Source organism: Cynocephalus volans, chromosome 14, assembly GCF_027409185.1.
Source record: "Cynocephalus volans isolate mCynVol1 chromosome 14, mCynVol1.pri, whole genome shotgun sequence".
In the NCBI taxonomy this organism is placed as follows: Eukaryota; Metazoa; Chordata; class Mammalia; order Dermoptera; family Cynocephalidae; genus Cynocephalus; species Cynocephalus volans.
In genome coordinates, this window is record NC_084473.1 from 91767712 (window position 1) to 91781238 (window position 13527).

Sequence of the window (13527 nt, forward strand, 5' to 3'; positions counted from 1 at the left end):
TGCTAGGCCTTCTAATTTCTGGAGGCGCCTCGCGTTCAAGACAAAGGTTTTGTAATAAGGAAACTTTAGTTGTAAATCTGGGATTTATTACTTAGTAGCTGTATCCCCCCTTGGATAAATTACTGAATGTCTCAGTCTGCCCTCCCGCTTTTATTAAATATAACAACAGTGCTTACTTCATTTGGCCCGTAGGAGGATTAAGTGAAAATAATACATCTGAAAGCTTTTCACAGTGTCAGGCACACAGTAAGTGCTTAATAAATGACGCTACTGTTATCACGTATTTCAGCTGTTCTCACCTCTCTGGAAGAGAATTGGGAACGCTCTAACCTCTAAAACTGTGCTCTCAGGGAAGCTGCCGACGCTGTGTCACCGATTATGCATATGGACGCGTGCACGCACACACACACACGGACGTGCGCGCACACACGCACACGCGCACGCACACACACGCGCACACACACACACGCGCATACCCGCACACACAGGCACACGCGCACACACACGCACACACGCACACATACATGTACACAGGCACACACACGCACACACAGGCACACGCGCACACACACGCACACACGCACACATACATGTACACAGGCACACGCACACACAGGCACACGCGCACACACACGCACACACGCACACATACATGTACACAGGCACACAGGCACACGCGCACAGAGATAGGTACTTATGGAGCCAATCTTCTTTTCAGACCCCTGGCCCGAGGCTGGATCGCTCTGTAACCCCGGGGGCAGAGGGCAGGGGGAGGGGACGCGGGTGTGACCGGCCGGTCCTTACCTTCAGAGGGGCGTCCCGGAGGCTGGGGCGGGGGCGGCTGTGGCTCCTTCACACCGGGTCGCCACGGCGGAGGCCGCGTTTGGGAAGCGGGTGAGAGGCAGCGACCTCCTGCCTTCTGCTGTGACACGAAAGCAGGGAGAGGATCCGCGAGGGCGGCAGGAGAGTGACGAGAGGCGAGGGAGGCAACCAGGCAGGGTTGTGGTTTTTTAAAGAAGAACAGAGAGAAAGACAAAGTACCGGGCAGCCCCCGGCAGCGGAAGCCGCCAGTGAAGCCGCGGTGGGCGCTGCTCCGGGTCGCGGGGTCTCGCAGCCGGGGGCGCTCAGTCTGGAATGCGGGGTGCTCAGGTCTGGGGCCCTCCTGGTCGTGGGGTGCTCAGGTCTGGGGCGCTCCTGGTCGTGGGATGCTCTGGTCTGGGGCGCTCCTGGTTGTTGGGTGCTCCCAGGTGGGGTGCTCCTGGTCGTGGGGTGCTCCTGGTCGTGGGGTGTTCCCGGTCTGCGGCTCTCCGGCAGAGGGTGCTCCTCAAGGCGTGCTGGATCCTGCTCCTCCCCCTCACCTCACCCCGCAGGCGAGTTCCTGGAGCTCCCAGATCACGGGGCGATGGGGCGCAGCTGGAAAGTCCTCACGCTTTCGGGACCTCCCGCTCAGCGACGCGGGTCCCCAGATACTCCTGGGTGGCGGCTGGGTGACCTGCAGGGCCTGGAGGTGGCGCTCTCCCGCCGCTCCTATGCACCCTTCAGGCTGCCGAGCACTACACACCAGAATACTGGGAGGAGGGAGGACACCTGCCCGGCAGAGATTCAAGGACTGCATTTTTCTTTAAAAAATTTTTTTTTTTTTTTTTTTTTTTTTTATGTAGCATAGTTGAGTGTACATATCTGCGGGGTACAGAGTTGAATATCTATACCTGTGTGCAGTATGTGATGCTCAGATAAGAATAATAATTATTATGTTCAACAATACATAATGTCATCATTCTTTGTGGATTGCATTTAAGGGAAAGGGGCTGAGGGAGGGGTAGAGAGGGAAGGACGGCCACCGAGAGAGTCCCAAAGACACCAAGGGCTCCCTGAGGTGAGCCGAAGGGGCAGAGGGCGTTACTGTCTGGACTACTCGGGTCCAGGCCTTCTGCATCGCCTGAGGGATGGGGCTTCATTCACTATTGGGAAATCACAGGGGTGCAGAGTTGTTGAACTGAGATTTTTCATTGTTTAGAAGAAAAGAAGGCCAAAGGAGAATAGTGTTTCTAAATTTCTATAATGTGGTAAAACTGTTTTCAAACAAAAATGAAGGGTGAAACCCATCACTGACAGGGAAAGGGTTTAATGAAACAGTGGTGTTCATTCTTTTATACCCAATCAAAATAATTCACCATCTAATAAAGAGAAAAATAATATAATTATATCAATAAAGGCAAAAAAAAAAAGCATCTGACAAAATTCAACACTTTCTGGATTAATAACACTAGAAAACTGAGAGTAAAACAGAACGTTCTTTCATAATATGGTAAAGAGCATCCATAAGAAATCTACAGGTCACTTCATAATTGATAGTGAAACATTTTGCTTTTTCCTAAGATTGGTAAAGGGTGTTAGGTCTCACCTAGGACAAGCTCTTTACAATAAGTGAAGATATAAAAATAGAAGGGGTGAAATTGGAAAGAACGAAGTGGAACTCCTCGTCTGGGCAGAGGGTGTGATTGTATGAAGATCACCCTTGAAATCTACAAAAAACTATGGTTCTTACTGAGTTTAGCAAGATCATGGAATACAAAGTCAACACAAAATTCAGTCATAATTCTATATACTAATGATGTAAATTTCAAAAATGTGATTTGTGATAAATGCCATTTACAATAGCATTAAAAAATCAGATACCAAAGTATGAATCCTTTGGAAGATGGAAAAGATAGGTACTCAGAAAACGACAACATATTGCTGAGAAAAATGAAAGGCCCGAGTATATGCAGGGATATACCATGTTTATGGATTGGAAGACTCATTATTGTTAACATATCTATTCTACACAAGCTATAAAGTTTACAAAGTCTGCATAGTTTTTGGTGCTATATATTATCATAAAGTCTATCTGTTTAATGCAACCCCAATCTAAACACCAGGAGGGATTTTCAAAGAAATTGAGAAGCTGCTTCTAAAATGATATGAAAATGCAAATAACCTAGTTATTCTTTATGCCCCTTGTCCAATTTCTCCCCTTCCCCTTCCTCTTCCCTCCTCCCCTCTCCTTCCACCTCCCCCCTTTTCCCTTCCCTTCCCCCCTCTACTAACCATAGATTTGTTCTCTCTCTCTATAGAGTAACTGTTCCTCTGTTGGTTTGTTGCCAGATAATTTGTCCAGTACTGAGACAGGTGTGATCAAATCCTCCACTATTATGATAAATCAGATGGTTCTTGCATTATTCTGGCATGTGATTTGTGAAGAAAGATGACTTTTTCTTTTGTTTGTTTCTTGGTCTCTGCTGGTGCCTCTCCTCACATCAGTGCAGTTGAGAGTCTGGCGTGCCATCTGCATGGTGGCAGTGACTGTGGCTGTACAGACTAGCTGCTTTTGTGTCTCCCTGTGGTTGCTGCTGGCTGAGAGAACCCGTTCTTGGCCTAGTGAGCACTTGAGTCTTTGACAATCTGGAATGGTCTCAGCAAATGTGCCAAGCATGATTTTGCTGCTGCTTGTAGCAGTTTCCCTGTATGTGTCCTTAGCAGGGTGTCCATTCATCCTTTGCTCTCTGTGGAGGACTGGTTCCAGTACCTCCTTCACCACCCGGCTGCTTCCTCCTCTTTCTTTCATTTCCTGCTCAAGCCTCAGCTTCTCCTGCCTTAGTTAGATCTCCCCCCAGCATGTACTGCTCAAGCTGTTGTCAGTTCTTCATCTGTCTCCTCCACTGGGAGGTTCCCCTATGGGACGAGAAGATGAGAGAGACATTGTCCATGTCTCTCTCATCTTCTCGTCCCATAGGGGAACCTTGTACACGTCCATGTCCCCTTCTCCCTCTCTCTCATGTTTCTCAAATAGAAAGGAAACTGGACTCTACACAGTATGTTACACCACAGACCCTACACAGTATGTTAAAGAATTTCAATATTTAACACATACCTATAATCTTACATGGCATGATGTGTACGTCATCATGTCCTTTACTCTGAACCCAGAAGAAAGGGCTAGGGTCTGGTCAGCCACTATGCATTTGCTGACTCTTTACGCACTCAAGACCCCACCAGATATCCAGTAGGGACTGTGGCAGTCCCTCAAACTGACCCTAACTGGGACAACCAAACCAACTCTCAAGATGGGCCTAAACGAACACACCTAATTATTTGCTTAATAGAAGACATGAAGAAAGGTGCACTCAGGGCAGTAAATTATGACAAAATCCAAGAAGTAACACAAAGGTTGGATGAAAACCTGGCTCTTTTTATGAGCAACTCAAGGAGGCGGTCCTTAAATACACCAACCTAGACCCAACCTCTGAAGCATACCAATTATACCTACATCCACATTTATCTCACCAGATATCAAGAAAAAGCTACAAAAACTAGAAGATGGTCCTCAAACCCCTCAAAAGGACCTAATTAAGGCAGCTTTTAAGGTCTTTAATAGTAGAGGTGAGGAAAAAAGGCTACCAAAGGTAAAAAGGGATCAGGCTCAATTCCAAATGAGGGTCCCCACCTTCCAGCGCAGTCAGAATCCTAAAGCACCAAGAGGACAACACTGATCTCCTGCAGGGCTGTGCTTCAAATGTGACAAGGAAGGACATTGGGCCACAGCCTGCCCAGATCCCAAAGCTCTGCCAAGACCCTGACTGGGACATGGGAGAACACGTCATTGGAAGTCTGACTGCCTTCACGCCTCTGGGCCTGGGGCCGTCACTCCAACACCCAAATCTGAGCCAGGACTGCACCTCCCAGAACTTCTGGGACACGCCATCAAAGATTGATGCTGCCTGGGCTCAGAGGCCCCCACCGTGACCATCAATAAGACTGAACCCAGGGTGAATATGCAGGTGGCAGGTAAGCTGATCTCTGTTTTGCTCGATACAAGGGCCACTTTCTTGGTTCTTCATGAACATGTGCGACCTTTGTTCCCTTCCTTAATCTCTATTATTGGGGTAAATGGCCAAATTCACAAACCTACGATAACCCAGACACAGCTTTTGTTCATTCTTTGCCAACCATACCTACCTGCCCCACTGTTATAATAAGGCAAGACCTACTCACTAAGCTATACACAACCTTAACCCTACACCCACCAAAGACATTAATGCATAGTCTCCTTTTCCTCACACAGGGAGAATCCCAAAATTCTGTCTGCCCTACTACTCCTTTTCCAGATGTAATCAACCCTCAGGTTTGGGACACTGAACATCCTTTGGTGGCTGCACATCTCTCTCCTATAAATATAACCCTAAAAGATCCATTTTCTTTCCCAAATAAGCCTCCATACCCAGAGCCCACACAAGGGTTAAAGGGTCTAAAACCCATCATAAATAAATTACTGCAAGCTAGACTCTTAAGGGCCACCAGCCCTCCACATAATTCCCCTATCCTTCCAGTTAAGAAGGCAGATGGGTCCTATCCTCTGGCTCAGGACCACAGAGCTATTAGTGAAGCGGTTCTTGCCCTGTCCCCCAGCATCTCTAATCCTTACATCCTTCTTTCCTCCGTGCCCCCTAAGACCTCACATTACCAGGTGTTAGACCTTAAAGACGCCTTCCTCACCATTCCTCACGACTCATTGTTCCAAGACGACTGCTTTTACATGGACTGGCCCAGATTCGTGGGTCTCACAACAACTCTCCTGGACAGTCCTACCCCAGGGATTTAGAGACAGTCCTCACCTGTCTGGCCAAGCTTTAATGAAAGACTTGCAGAACCTGTCCGTCACCCCTAGTACCTTACTGCAATATGTTGATGATTTACTTCTATGTAGCCGCTCAAAAGAACTTTCCAAACATCATACTATCCTCCTTCCAAACTTCTTAGGACAAAAGTTTACCGAGTCTCACTTAAAAAAACACAACTTACCAAAACAGAGGTTACCTATTTGGGTCTTTTACTTGCCCCAAGTCATAGGGCTCTCCCAGTAGACAGAAAACACCTCATACAAGAAATTCCCCTTCCCAAACTAAGGCTGAACTTCTCTCCTTCCTTGGGTCAGTAGGATATTTTAGGCTTTGGGTGCCAAATGTTGGTCTCTTTTCTAGACCTTTGTATCAGGCCACTGAGGGGAGCCTCCATGAACCCTTAGATCCTAATCTCCCTGGATCTACTCCCTTCTCACTCTTAAAACAAGCTCTCACTTCTTCTCTGGCATTGGCGCTCCCCAACCCAAACAAAGTCTTCCTTGTCTATGGAGACAGCAGACAGGGATTTGCACTGGAATTATTGGCTCAACAGTATGGGCCTGACCTCAGGCCAGTGACTTATTCATCCAAACAGCTGGATAAAACAGCTCTCAGCTGGGCTCCCTGCTTGCGGTCTTAGGCTGCAGCCACTATACTAACACAAGAAAGCTCAAAATTAACTCTCTTCTGAAAAATAACAGCACATTGTGCCCATTCACCGCCTTCACTCCTTACCCACCAGGCCACCCAACAGATTTCAGCCACCAGACTCCAGGCGATTCATGCCTTGCTACTTGAAAATCCTAAAGAAACTTTCACTTGTTGATCCTCCCTTAACCTGGCTGCACTTTTGCCTGACTCTTCCCAACCCACAATGGATGTACCTGATTGTAAGGAAATACTGGACCATGTTACTAACCCCTCTCCAGATATTTCAGACACCCTGCTACCACCCCCACACTGGACTGGTTCATACAGGGGAGCTGTTTTAAACACCAGGGGATAACACAGACAGGCTATGAGATTGTTTCCTTAACTCAGGTCATTGAATCCAGCCTCCTGCCATCCAATACAACCTCACAACAGACAGAACTTACAGCCCTCACCAGGGCCCTAACATTGTCCAACAAACTCAGAGCAAGCATATACACAGACTCAAAATACACCTATCCCATAATTCATTCTCATGCACCAATTTGGAGGGAAAGGGGTTTCCTGACAACCAAGGGAACACCTGTAATTAATGGCCCTTTAATCCTAAAACTATTACAGGCAGCCTACCTGCACACCCACACAGCCATCCTTCACTGCAAGGGACACCAAAGAATTCAAGACCCACTAACAATCAGGCAGATGTTGAAGCCAAAAAACACACACTCACACAGGCCCAACACCAAATGTTGGCTCTGCCTGTGCAGCCGCCACCCTACTCACCCGAGGGACATACATCCCTCACACAGCAGGGAACACAAGTCAAACAAGGATGGCACATTCTCAAAGGTAAAATAGTCCTTCCAGCCACAGAGGCGTACAGTATCCTAACACAACTTCCTAACCATCTCCATGTATGATACAAGCCTCTCTCTAAACTTCCGTCTCCTCCAGTAGAATACCCTCATCTTCCACAGGCCCCCAACCAATAACACTAGGCTGTAATATTTGCCTCTGTGTGTCCCCACAAGGCCACTTACAACCTCCTCCTTTCCCTACCCATCAAGCTAGAGATCAGGCTCCTGCACAAGACTGGCAAGTAGATTTCACCCACAAGCCTCCTGGAAAAAAACAAAAGTATCTTCTTACATTGGTAGATACCTTCACTGGATGGTTAGAAGCTGACCCTAGCACTTCAGAAAAGTCACTGTCTGTCATCACAATCCTGATCCAGCACATAATCCCTTGGTTCAGTCCCCCCACCACTGTCCAGTCTGATAATGGTCCAGCTTTCATTTCCCAAATCACCCAAGGAGTTTCACAGGCTTTAGACATCTCTTGGAAATTACACATTCTGTACAGGCCCCGATCCTCAGGAAAGGTTGAAAAGGCAAATTCTGTTATAAAAAACCACCTTACCAAATTAATTGTTGTAATCACATATGCCATGGCCTGAACTACTCCCAATAGCTCTCATGCAAATTCACATAATGCGAAGGGCACCCCAACTTCTTAGTCCCTTGGAGCTTGTGTATGGAAGACCTTTTCTCTTGGGTAACTTCCCTTATGACCCTCACCCCTTGGGAGACTTTTTACCTGCTCTAAACCACACCTGACTACTTTTGCACAAGTGCGCTAACACCCACCTACCAATACTGTATTACAATCCCTTTCCCCCTCTCAACATTGAGCCAGGGGACTGGGTTCTCCTAAAAGACTTAAATCCCAAACCTCTTCAACCTAAGTGGACAGGCCCCCATCAGGCACTTCTCACCACCCCATCTGTAGCAAAATTATCAGGCATAAGTGCTTGGGTTCATTTTTCCAGGTTAGAAAGGTAGCAGACTTCAATTCAAACCTCTCAGGACATCCTGAGAAATATCATTCCCGGCTTCTCACACCCACCTCTGTCAGGCTGACAAGGATACCTGAGGAATCCACAAGAGGAGTCAGAATCCAGAAGCACAGAAGCCTAACTACTCCAGCCAACACACACCCAGCTGATGAGTGAGCTGTCCTGGCTGGTGTCTGTGTAAGCGGCAGGGGGTTTCTATGATCTACTTCTACTCTCTCCTTACAAACACACCTGAAGTCCTGGCCTGTAAGAATACACTTCTATCTTTTCTTTGGGACTGCTACCTACAAGGAGAATTCAGGGACTTCTTGCCCCTCAAATAACCAAATGGACAGAAGTGGAAAATTAATCGTCCTCACCATGTTCTTTTTCAGTCAGGAAAAGGCTACAAACCTAAAAATTCTGCCGACTGAATGGTCTAAGGGCTCATGCCTATTACCCATTTTGCTCCCTATCTTAAATCCGTTTGTAATAACTTTCCTTCTGCTCTCTGCAGGACCTATAGTTCTACAACAATTCTCCTAGTTCCTCTGCACGACCATCCAGTGACTCATGAGTGGGCAACTGAAATTGCGATGATGAGAGATGCCTGTTACCATCTCCTCCAGCCTCAAGGACCTCAGTGACAAGGAAACCTCTCAGGTCATTAGCCCCTCATCACCCCTTTGTCAGCAGGAGGACATTACAGAAGATGGACCTTCACCCATATACCCAGTCTGGGGGTCTCCCTAATAACAATCAACTCACGTCCTTTCTTTTTTACCAAACACAAAAGGGAGGACTCTTAGGTCTGGGGAGGACTACTTAAGATGGCGCTACTCAAAGATACTCAGAATGGTGGTGCCTGCCCTACGGGACTTTCCCGTAAAGTAAAAAGACAACGAAACTCCTAACAGCAACAGATCTCCACGCCACTGGTCCCCTCTGAGACCCTACTTTACACACTAAGTGAACCAATAATCACAAACCTAAAATCCACCTGGTTAACATAAGGCGTCAACAACTACCAGTGGACTTTTCATTTAACTCCTCGTCAACAGAAGCTCTGGCCAATCAGAACAACACAGCTCAGCACAAGAAGAGACATAAGCCCAACCCCTGGGGGAGAGGTCGGGCTAGGTTCTGTACCTATGTCTCTGCCATGCCGCCTGCACCAATAAACTCCTTCTAGCCTGATTTCTAGTCTTGGTACCAATTCTTTGTGAACTTTTCAGATCCCAGAGGGTAGGGCTAGCCTTGCATTTCCCTTTGAAGTAGGGCACACACGAGGTCCAGCCTGGGAGGACTGTTGACCGTGGCCACTTCTACGGGAAGGTCCCCAGGCCTGCCTCTTCCTCTTGGACCTCGAGCATCCTGACCCGGAAGAGGATGCACATGAGCTGGTGGATGGTCCAGCAGTTGTGTGTGCAACAGATCCCTGGGCAGCTGTGGAGGGGGCCCTAGAGACAGGATTCCTTCTTGCTGAGCCCATGGGAGAACAGGGTTGCTGGGGTTAGAGGCTGGCAAGGACATGCCCCTAGAGGCAGCCATGCTTACAGTGCTGCTCAGCCCCCAACTCAAACTTAGGTTTTTGAGCTTTTGTGGGCCCCCGAGGTTGTGACTCAAAGTTGGGACAACAGTGCTCCCCCCAACAGGATTATTCTTACTGCAGGCAGGTCCTGTGGTCACTGGGGGTGTTTACTGTCTAGAGGGGCCCAAGGCATTCAGGCCCAAGCTTCCACCGTAGCGCTGCATGGTGCTCAGAGCTTGTCTCTTTCCTTTAGCGATGTCAAGAGCTGCAAATGTGGAGCTCAGATCTGCAACAGCCTCTGTGCTCCAAAAACCCAGGGGTACCACTGAAATGGCCAACCTCAAGAGCGCCTGGCTTGTGCTGCTGAATGTGGAGTGGAGCTGCCCAGTGTGTGGCTGAATATTGGTCACAGCACTTGATGTGTGGGTGGCAGCTGCAATTCCAGAGGCTGTGGATATGCCAGGGAGGAATACAGCTGAGGTGGCAGCAAAGTCCAGCTGGCTGCTGGTGTGGGTGCCCAGGGTGGGAGGTGTGGTTAAAGAGCCCCCCAAAGCAGACTATGATGTGTCTGAGGTTTGCTGGCCTGGAGTAGAGGTGAGGGCCAGGGCTGGGGCTAGAGCTGCTGGGCCTCCAACCTGGAGAAAGCTGTGAAAGGTGGGGTCTTTGTGCTTCTGCCCATGAGGGGACCCAACTCTGGACTGGGGGGTGGCTCCAAGGTTGGGAGCAAGTCTCTGAGTTGGGGTGGGGGCACAGAACCTCTTTGCAGGTGGGTTAAGTGAGGAGGAGCAAGTGAAAGTTTCTTTGGGATTTTCAAGTAGCAAGGCATGAATCGCCTGGAGTCTGGTGGCCGAAATCTGTTGGGTGACCTGGTGGGTAAGGAGTGAAGGCGGTGAATGGGCACAGTGTGCTGTTATTTTTCAGAAGAGAGTTAATTTTGAGCTTTCTTGTGTTAGTATAGTGGCTGCAGCCTAAGACCGCAAGCAGGGAGCCCAGCCGAGAACTGTTTTATCCAGCTGTTTGGATGAATAAGTCACTGGCCTGAGGTCGGGCCCATACTGTTGAGCCAATAATCCCAGTGCAAATCCCTGTCCGCTGTCTACATAGACAAGGAAGACTTTGAAATGTTTTAAAAACATTGTCATATACCCGGAAATGATGAATACTGAGTTTCTGTATTTAATCCATATAGTTCCCATATTTGCTTTGGGATCTGCTTTATTATGAAAGTGTGTTCTGTGTAGGTTTCCATATTATATTTATAACTTAAAACTTTTTTGTTGTTGTTAGAATTGCTATTTAAATAGCCGATTGTCGTACATTCATCTCCTCACCTATCTCACTTGCTCTGTCTGTTAGATAACACATCCAATCTCTTCTACAAGTGCCTGCCACACAGGCAGCAGCTTAGAGGGAACATGTCCTTTCTGTAATGGGACTTTGTCACCTCCCACAGAGTGACAGAGATGCAAAAGATTACCCAGAGCCCAAATGTTTAAGAGCAGTGAGGAGTCTGAAGGGACTGCGCCAAGGAAACTCCTTCAAAAGAGGAGAGGCCAGGCACAGCCCCGAGTCAGTTTTTGCTTCAGTTTTTATTGTAAAGACAAGAAGGTTACAGAAGAAAAACAGATGGTTAACCAATCATAGTGAAAACATAAACAAACTGGCTATGTGACAATCTTCATTTAAGCAGGTATAGTTTAAAACATTTCAAGCAATTTACCATCAAAAGGAGTCATAAAACTAAGCTATGTGACATACAAAAAGAAACAATGAAATAATCACCAAAGCACTTAACTCCCCAAGAAACTCAAAGAAACAGCTTAGGGCAAGATGTGGAACTTCCCCCAAGCATTTACTAGCAGAATATCCATGAAGATTTTAGCTCGTGTACTTTCCCAGTATTTAGGTTTAGCTGCACCAAGGGCAACTGCCCCCAGAGCAATCACTTTTTGCTGTGGTTCAGTTCTCTTATCTACATCAAAGGCTTTAGTCCTGTGAAATTTTTCTGGTCTTTCTAAATCTTAGCATTTTTACATGTTTTCCTAAAGGGTTGCACTTTGGCCTATAAACTAAGGACTTGGGTCCTCTAAACTGCAGGCCTTGGCCTTCTAAGCTAAGGACTTTGGTCCTGTGAAATATATGTGTTTCATTTCTCATTAATATCTTCTTAGTCAATATCCTCCACAGCCAGACACAGTCCTGTATGACTTTACTGATATGACTATCAAAATCTGACAAAGCTAATCCATGGAGGTAGAAATCAGAACATTGTTTGCTTCTAGAAGAGGAGAAGGGTTGATTGGGAAATAGCACAATGGAACTTTCTGGAGTGGCAGAAATAGTTCTGTCTTGTTTGGGGTTCTACTACACAGGTGTATTCAAAACTCATTGAACTGAACACTTAGGATCTATGTTTTCTTGTATGCAAAATTGACTCAGTTAAAAATAACTCTTTGGGCTCCTATAGTTCAAAGGCGTTTTCACCATGATCATATGCAGACCCTAACAAGTTTTGGCTAAATCTGTTTTGTTTGCCCTACCTTGTGTGGTAGATGAAACATCTGTCACTCTTACTGTACAGGGGAAGAAACTGAGAGGTTAGTGGAGATGCTGGCATGAATCCAGGCCTGCTGGATTCCCAACCTGACTGCTAGCGTTCAGCTTGGATCTGAGCCGTGGGAGCTGAGAAAACCCTCAGCGCTCACCTTCTCTACCCTCCCATTTATCAGTCATAGAAACTGAGCCCCAGAGAGCTCAGGAGACTTGGGAGGTGGTGTGTAAGTTTAGGAAAAGGGGTGATGGAGAACAGAGCTCAGCACTTATTGTTGAATACTTGCAAAGGAGCTTTATAATAGAGACAGCTTAAACATTTAAAAGTAATAAATATGGGGCAAATCAGAAACAAAGGTATTATGGAGCCAAGAAAGAGATCATTTACAAATACCATGTTATGTGTCCTATATACTTGCTGTAGAGAGATCCCAAATTTGGCTCTATGCTTTCATGTAGCTAATGTGAAAAGGAACATTAAAATCAGTTCCAAAATTAAAAATTCCCATTATTCATAAATCAAAAATACACCTGTCATTCCAGGTGGATGGGGAAGCAGGGATCAAGGCACATCTATTCCTAATAGTGAGACTGGAGAGCATAGTCCTCATTGAGAGAAGTCATGAACTATAATCAGCATTACAAGAAACACAGTGAAGTTTCATAATAACAGTTTTTGCCAATTATTGAATTCTTACGCTGGTCCAAATTTTTTTTTTTTTTAAATTGATTAGCACAGAAACCCAAAGTGTTTGGAGTTGTTATACTAATTTTACCTAAGGAAACTAAACTACACATTGGATAAGTAAAGTAACTTCCTCAGTGAATTAAGTAACAGCTGGTGGATCCATAGCAGAAGATGACTTGTCGACTCCACATTCTATGATGTCACCCATCAGCCACATGGCGTTCTTCTCATTGGCCAATTCTTTAGCAATTTAATTAAATCAACTTGTATCACATAAAAGCACAATAACCTACCTGAGTAGAGTAACCAGATTTAGCAATTAAAAATACAAGATACCCAGCTAAATTTGTAATTTCAGATCAATTTCAGATGAAATTTCATTCTCTGAATTCAGCCTTAACTTGTGTCTTGTATTTTATCTGGCAACCCAAGCTGGGGTTTTTTTTAGATTAAGAGTATAGAATTGTTGGAAAGACAGTTAACTACAGATTCTTTAGGCAACTTTCTAGAAAAAAAGATTCTCCTCAGTCAGGATTCTGAAAGATACTGAATGACAGTAAATTCAAGATTATGTTCCCAATCAAAAGCCTGGAGTTCAGTTGTCTTTTGCCAG